The sequence below is a fragment of the Topomyia yanbarensis genome, chromosome 3 (genome assembly GCF_030247195.1).
Source record: "Topomyia yanbarensis strain Yona2022 chromosome 3, ASM3024719v1, whole genome shotgun sequence".
NCBI classification, from domain to species: domain Eukaryota; kingdom Metazoa; phylum Arthropoda; class Insecta; order Diptera; family Culicidae; genus Topomyia; species Topomyia yanbarensis.
Window position 1 is genome coordinate 354,168,158 of NC_080672.1, and position 7,952 is coordinate 354,176,109.

At 38.0% G+C, this 7,952-nt stretch overlaps 1 protein-coding gene across 5 annotated transcripts in view; it reads right to left on the reverse strand.

Annotated features, from left to right (window-relative positions):
- LOC131688715 (ADP-ribosylation factor 6) overlaps positions 1-4,246 on the reverse strand; it is a 73,104-nt gene extending 68,858 nt beyond the window's left edge. For 2 of the 5 annotated variants that reach the window (XM_058973169.1, XM_058973168.1), the window contains exon 1: positions 3,666-4,246. The gene's annotated coding sequence lies outside the window, so the exon portion shown is untranslated. Of the gene's footprint in view, positions 1-1,513; positions 2,488-3,665 lie in introns of those variants that run through there. The other 3 variants (XM_058973171.1, XM_058973172.1, XM_058973170.1) reach the window with 3 other exon arrangements.
- Between the last annotated feature and the right edge of the window lie 3,706 nt (positions 4,247-7,952).

A 7,952-nucleotide genomic window follows, 5' to 3' on the forward strand; every position in this document is an offset into this window, starting at 1 on the left:
CAGCTTATACATCAATATAATTTGAGCCAATCCCCAGACACAGTCATTTGAAGCAAAAAATTAAAAATTTCTCAGCACATTTCTCGCTATATCTCAGTAACCAAGCAGAATGTCAAAATTCTGTAAACGCCACTTTGTAGAAATTTTTTAGACAAGTAATGTGGCATATCTAACTCAATTTACCCCAAAATGGCGTTTGTCATAAGATAGCACAACAGCGACGAGATCCAGTTGAACATTTTAGTTCGTCATCACTCCTCCTGGCACATCAACCATTGAAGCAGGTTTATATATAAACGACACGCTAAAGTTACACGTAACTGACTGATTGATTTTTTATGTGAGCTGCTGATTGATATTCAATTAGACTTTTCGAGATTTATTGGCTTCTACTTCGTGCGAAAATACGCAACTAGCGGTATTTTCGCACAATCGGGATACATTTTAACACAATCACATGTTCTATCAGCATTGAGCTCTTCGGTAAAATGCGTTCTACTTATTTTTAGATTAAGATTGCGCTATTGTGCTATATACTAACTGTTGGAATGCTTAGAGAAAAAAACATAATGCTTTCAAAACTCAAGTTTTTTTTTGCGAAACCCGGTTATGTATGATATGCAAAGACATAATTGCATTTATGACATAGGCAACATTTGATTGAAATTCTTTTTAAAATAACTAAAATAAGTCATTATTCAAATACTAAATAATGTTTCTAAATATGACATCAATTTTACAATTTCTAAGATCTCTTCCTGGTGTCAGTCTGGTGATGCGGGCATTCAAAATTGGAAAAATCCTTTTTGTTAAAATTTGAACCAGTTCAGTATGTTAAATCCTTCCTGAAAAATTGGTTCCTAACACAATTGTTGATTCCCTGGTCACGTCTTGCATCGAAAGGGAAGTAATACCGGTTCATCCCGGCCCATATGTTGACTGGTCGATGTCTACGTTCCAGATGGTGAAGTCGGCACAAAATACGTAGAGACCGACGTAAAATAATTACAGTAATGACGCGACTGTCAGCTTCTGGACTTGATTTTGTCAACCTCACATAAAATCCGTTTGATGGTCTCTAGCAAACCACGTCAAACTGGAGTAAATCTATGCGTGTCCTTATTTTTCTTATCTTAAACATGCAAAGGGAAGAGAAATTTATATTGAATGAAAAGAAAGCGTTATGCGGCTATGTCTAGAGACAGAAGAATATTTCAACAGCTTCCGTTTATTAAAAAGAAAGAAAAAAAATATATCCCTATTTTATCAGCCTAAAAGCACCAAATTCATTTTTTAATTTTACATTCAATAGTCAAATTTAAATCATATAGGAATGAAGTGTATTTTCGGTGGTATTCGGCAAAATTGAAGCTTCGAGTTTTCTTCTCAAGACATCACAATGTAGGAGATGGAACGAGTCACATTCATGGTGTTCAATCATGAGACCTAAAAGATCTGATATCTTTCGTGATTATCATTCTATTTTAACGTTCTAATTAAATTGAATACTCACGTTCTTTCCTTGCAATGACTTGTTTTTGCAGAATTTTGAAGATACACCTCGTCGACAGTGCGAAATTCTCTTTTCCCCCAATGAATTAACAATACTCATAAAAAGAGGATAGTTGGTTTGCTTTACGATGTTCTTACAATATCAATCAACAAACAAAAACTTTTCGCTCCCACACAGCGTCGTCCGCAGCAATCGTCGATTCGCCAACAAATATTTAACTAACGCACTCCTGTTTCCATCGCTTTTCCTGCCAAAACGTCACCGCGGATAAATACATCAATCGACAGTGCCACTAGCAACCACAACAAAACAATGGATTTCACTACACATTCAAAGGACTATTATGCAAATCGAATGAAACTACCGCCGCAGGTTCGATTCCGTATATCCAATCAATTGAACCAACAACAATACCAGCAATAGTTGGATGATGTCAATCAATGAAACGTTCTGCGCTCCAATACATACACCGCAGCCCAGCACCGATGGTGACGGCACAACTACCAACAGGCCGCGATGATCGAAACTCTGACTACTGGTCGACGAATGTCGGCGCACTTTGATCGATTCTCACTCGTCTGCCGTGGCCGTGGTGCACGTACACATTCGCAGCCGTCCGTCAGGCACCACGTCTGATGCAAAAATAACGAACTTCACCATTCAATGTGGCTGTACAGCATTTCCCTATACGTGCACGTGTGTTGGTGCATCTTCGAAAAGCGATTAATTCCACGAATCACTGCAAATTCACTATCAAATATTCATTGTTTGCTTTCCATGAAGAACTTTTTCATCGTTCACACTTGTGGTTACACTGTACACATGGTAACAAATTGGAACTAAGGTTACAAATCGTACACAAGAAGCAGGTTCCTGCGAAAAAGAAAATCAGCAACTTTAGGCAGAAAGAGGCGTTGCTGTACGGTATGTACCGCTGCTATGCGCTCGTGTTACTTGGTTCGTTCTCTGCCACATTCAACGTTCGACTGAAAACCTATCCCTTGCCAGTCCTCTTCACTTCGCTGGGTTTGTCTTGTTTCGTCGAGGGTCGTTCATATATGCTGATCTTATTGGAGCCATATAGGTTGAAAAAGTATACGGTAATCTTTAGATAATGCATCATTAGTGACGAATGAGACCATATTCAGATATATGAGATTCTTCAAAACAAATATGATAAAGAATCGAACCATTCAAAATATTTTTATTTGAGTGTTACTCACGATCAAGTTAATTTAAAAAAAATCTTACTTAGCATGATAGGAAAGAAGAGCCTTTATTATATATGGGGGTGGGGATAGCGTAGTTGGGAAATTGATTGTCGTCTACGCAACTAAGCTGGGTATAGGGTTAAAGATTGTTCTAACCCGAAAAGAGGCAAATGTCCATAAGGTTAAAAACTCTATAATCGAAATAAAAAGAGCCTTTATTCATCTTAAGCTTCAAATTTATTTTGAGGCTTTTATTTGCAGATAGGACCATTTGTAATGCTCGTCCAACATTGCAAAGAAAGACCGGGCGAATCAATGGCCTGGTTAAATTTTCCATTCTAACAAACTTATTGAAAAGGTCCTATGGCGAAGCCTAATAATCGAAATAGTAAGTATACAAAGAGAGGTCCTCATTTGCAAATAGAAGAATTCCAATAGATATACGAGTATGTATAGACGTCCTTATTCGACACAACCGGATTTACTAAGCAATAGTTTTAGCCACATGGACTTGCATTTTTGAGTTAGCACAGCAAAAGGATGACAGCCGAGTTGGTACAAGCTGTCCTATCTATTCAAAATTGTAAACTAATTTCTTATTATCATTTTACGTACAAAAAGTGAAAAAATAGTTAAATCGATTACATATCTTTATTGTCAACAAAAACGCAACACTGGCAACCCTGAACAATTTCGCTCTGACATACGCCCTTTCAAATAAAAAAGGAGAGTAAAAGCGACAGTACAAAGTTAAGAATGCATGCTCCTCCAAAATCCCGTAGGTATAGGAACAAATTTCTGACGCCTCAGTCATACCTTTTAATAATTCAGCTATGCCCATGCCAGGTAGCTGTTAATTGCGCAACCATCTACTAATTTCAGACAAAATACCAAACAGATCTCGTTAAAATTCTTACAAGATGATAATACAAAAATCTTACCACTTCAACACATACACAGAAAAAACTGCAAAAATCTAGTGAAGCACCGTATCCACTGAAGGACGGTCACGGGAGCAGGTTCAAATCCAATTTGTTCGCTGCTGCAATTTACCGAGGCTTCGTTACAATCCGGAAAACGACAACTCCATACGATGTTGCACAATTTTTTTTGTTAAAACAAATTTTTCCCACACCTAGCAGCATAGACAGCACTTTCTCCCGTTTTTTCGCTCTTCTTCACATTTGAACTAATGGTATCTCGCTCTAGCATGTACGCATCGAACTACACTATCTGTTTTGCTTGCACACTTCCATCCGACTGGCAGCGACAAAAGGACGACGAAGACGGAACTGAGCAAAAAAAAATATTAGTAATGAGGAAAATACGAGACCGTCCGCGATCACCGTCCGCCGTTCAGAACAAGCTCGAAAATGGAACAAAACACTGTTCGATATTGAATCTTTTATCTAGTCTCCTATAGTCCCAACCGGGAAAAACAGTTATTAATCAATGAGCCAACGGCGACGACGAGACGAGACGAGCAACACTACCGCACAACCAGCACTTCGCATTTCGATTCTCCGACGATGACTGACCTCACTGGCGCTGATGGCTTGTCGAAAAGTCTGGGAGAAAAGCAACATCATCGCAGCATAAATTGAGAGAGGAAAATAAATTTTGACAACTGCACGTAGCAGGGTTGGGAGGTTTTAGAAATGCTTCGAAATTTTTCCTTGACTAACTTGGGATTAGGGCGTAAAATCCAATTGACAGGAACTTCGTTTCTCGGTTATCGACCAGCCCGAACAGAAAACAATATCGAAATTGATCGCAGAAACGTTGAATTTACAACAGTTTTATTTGTTATCAACAACTTTTCTTGTAACATCGATGTACTTATCATTCAGTCTTTCATGCCTCTAAGATCCACAACGGAACAACAATGTAAATCGATGTTTTTGATTTCAGAATGTATGGGAAAAGATCAAGTTTTTCATTGTTACATCCCTTAACGACCCCCCTTTTTCCATGTAAAAATCGGGTTTACAATGAAATTGAATGTAGAAACCACAAATGTGATTCTATTTCCATTGTAACTTTAACAGAATAACATTGTTTTTCGTTGTAATGTGACAATAAAAAAAGATGTAATACTGTTGTACACTTCTATTCGGGAAGAAGTCAACAAAAAAGGAAATGTTTACGAATAAATAAGAATAAAAGTAAACATTCAAAAGTCTTCGATTCAAATAGATGTTACCTAAAATAATCAGAAATATAAATGTAATACAACATAACGACTGTACTATTAATAATATTACAGCGCAAATTCATTACACTGAAACCAAATCAACTTTGAATAATATATGCCACCCGCACATAAAACTGCTAGACATTGGTTGAACTTTATTTTATAAGCTACACATAAATTCTATTTTCTCGCATCATACACTAAAAATACTTGTACATGAATAATATTTTTGTTCTTATATAACCTATATGAGAAATTCGTATTTTATATTGGAATTACCCATACATTTTACACGCCTAGGGGACCATCCATAAATGACGTAGCATGTTTTGAGTGATTTTTAACACCCCCCTCCCCCATCGTAGCATTTCGTCACAAACCTCTAAATACCCCCTTGGTAGCTTGACGTAGCTTGACGGTAACTCTGCCCCCCTTGTCACCGTATTTTTTTTTTAAAAAGCTACGTAGCATGACATGACCTCCTACCCCCCTGTCGTCACACATTATCACAAAATATAAAACTCCCCCCTCCCCCATATAATGCTACGAAATTTATGGATGATCCCTAATGAAATGACAAAAAAATCAACAATGAGACATAGAACACCATAGAACAGAAAAATGGCAGCTATGAACAAACTTCAACAAGAAAAGTGAAAAACCTGCTTTAATCCACCTGCAATTAAGCCTTTCTCATTTATCTAAACTATGATTTAATGCCTGGTTATGTTCTATATAATAATGTGGAGAAGTCTATTACATTCTTGTCACACTTGATAAACATATGTAAGTGTACGACAACACATCGACACTGACACAGTTGAAACAAACAAAAATATAATATTTTTATAGCTTAATCAGCGTGAGGTCAATGCTGTCTTCATGTTAACTTCATGGTGGAGAAGAGAAGGAATATAATTAGTGGGAGAGGGAGGATGCGTCGGGAATCATCTAACTTATTTTAGTATACGGGGTGGATGAAAGGAATGCAGGTGGGAGGTTGGTCTGAGGGGGTGGTGAGAGCAGAGGAAGAGTGGTTGAGATGTAAGAGGTGGAGGAGTAGATGGAGGGTTCAACTTCAAATTATACCATCCATTTGGGACTAGGTTAGTGAAAATTGCTTCAGTCATCACTGAAGTGGCTTTCGTTCTGAAATATGCCCGGAACCCGGGACTTCCGTAATTATGATAGTGGACAATATATTCCCATAATCTTTGATTCGCCATCAGTGATCTAGGCCTGCGAATCGAAGTAATTTGATGTTCATTTCAATAGATTTTAAACCTATAAGGTATTACGATTGTACCGGTTCATATGAGAAATTACTATGTGACCGCAATAACCAATCTGTAACTCCTGAGCCAAAAGTCAGAACTGAATGAAATTCAATAGCAGTCATTGGGAGTATTTTATATTTCGTTTGGTGTGACATTAGCTCGGGAACTTGGCGAGTTCTCAGGGAGCATCAAGATCCGTCATAGGTGAACAATGTGGTCAAAACTACTTTGATGGGCTAAGTGATCTAGACCCGCAAATCCAGGTAATGCTGAACGTATTTGAATATGTATTACATCATTCGGACATCATAGGGTTACCAGTTTATATGGAAATTTGCTGTGTGACAATAGCGTTTTATTGGAGCGTTATACCGTTATACCTCATTTGAAACTAAGTTTGTGCAAATCGGTTCAGCCATCTCTGAGAAAATTGAGTGACATTATTTGACACACACATACATTTTGCGATCTCGACGAACTGAATCGAATGGGATATGACACTCGGCCCTCCGGGCCTCGGTTAGGAAATAGATTTTTGAGGTGATTGCATAGCCTTTCTTTATATGTGAAAGGCAAAAATAATGGCGGACAACAAATTTGCAGATGTTGTGCTTCGGACGCTTGTGCTCTCCGTAGATTTCCCAAATATTTTTTCAAAGGTAAGGTAACAAAATAAACTATCGCATCCTAAAATAAAAATATATTACTTTCAGAGAAGAACTACAACATAAGGAAATTGGAGTTAATCACCAAGGGCGAGCTAACATCGGATCTTTAGGAATCAAAAATTATCTACGACACAGATATCGTGTTCCAGAGGATGTTATTCAGGAGGACAATGAGCGTAAATGCTTTTTTGTAGCGTTTAGACAAACTGAACTTAGAGAGAGTCGACTTTCGCGAAGAGTGGCTTTGTAGTTCGGAGCAAGACTGCGCTTCAGAAATTCTACGAAGGCAGGAGACAATAGTCGGTCCTCTTGCAGCTGAAGTGCTGGGAGATGAGCACATATCAGTACATTTATTCGACATAAATCAGGCCACAACCGATACAAACAATCGTCCGGGAGCATTCTATCAAACTGACGCAGGCAGCAGTGTCGGATGATGAAAGTTTCTCCGGAGTCTCTAACGCAGATTCAGTATGTAGTTTGTCAAATGCAGCAGACCATTCAACGAACAAAAGTATAAGTATCGGTCCGGACGATTTAAAGGCATTGCTTGAATGCTCGGTGACTGGAAAATTACTTCTGGAAATAGCAAAAATGAGACAGCTATTAAATTGAAGCCAGGAGGAGCTTATCTCTTTGATAGCTGAGTTTCACATATCGCTTAACGTTAAACTAATAAGGACGTGTTGAACAATTATGCAATCAATCATTCTGTTGTTTCAGAACGAGAAAAAGTTGTTTAACTAATGATCTATATAACTTGCTTGATTTTTTACAGGAAACCTATTTCATTCCCGAAGTGGCGGGAAGAGGAATCCTGGAGGTAAATTATATAACCGGATCAACAACACAAAACAGAAACTTATTCACCGAGAGAAATAAGAAATTGAGCAATACACCAAAGCGAGAAAGCTTTCTTCTGGCTTTGCTGAGGTTAACAAACATTGGCTTGGTTCACTTTCAATTTATTGCCCAGGGAGTTGACTCTTGAGAAGTTGGTATATTGTTTCACTGAAAGGAAAAAAACAGCTACAAAACGCTCTGAGCATCGACAAAGTTTTGCAGAACTTGCGGCATTACAAAGAAACA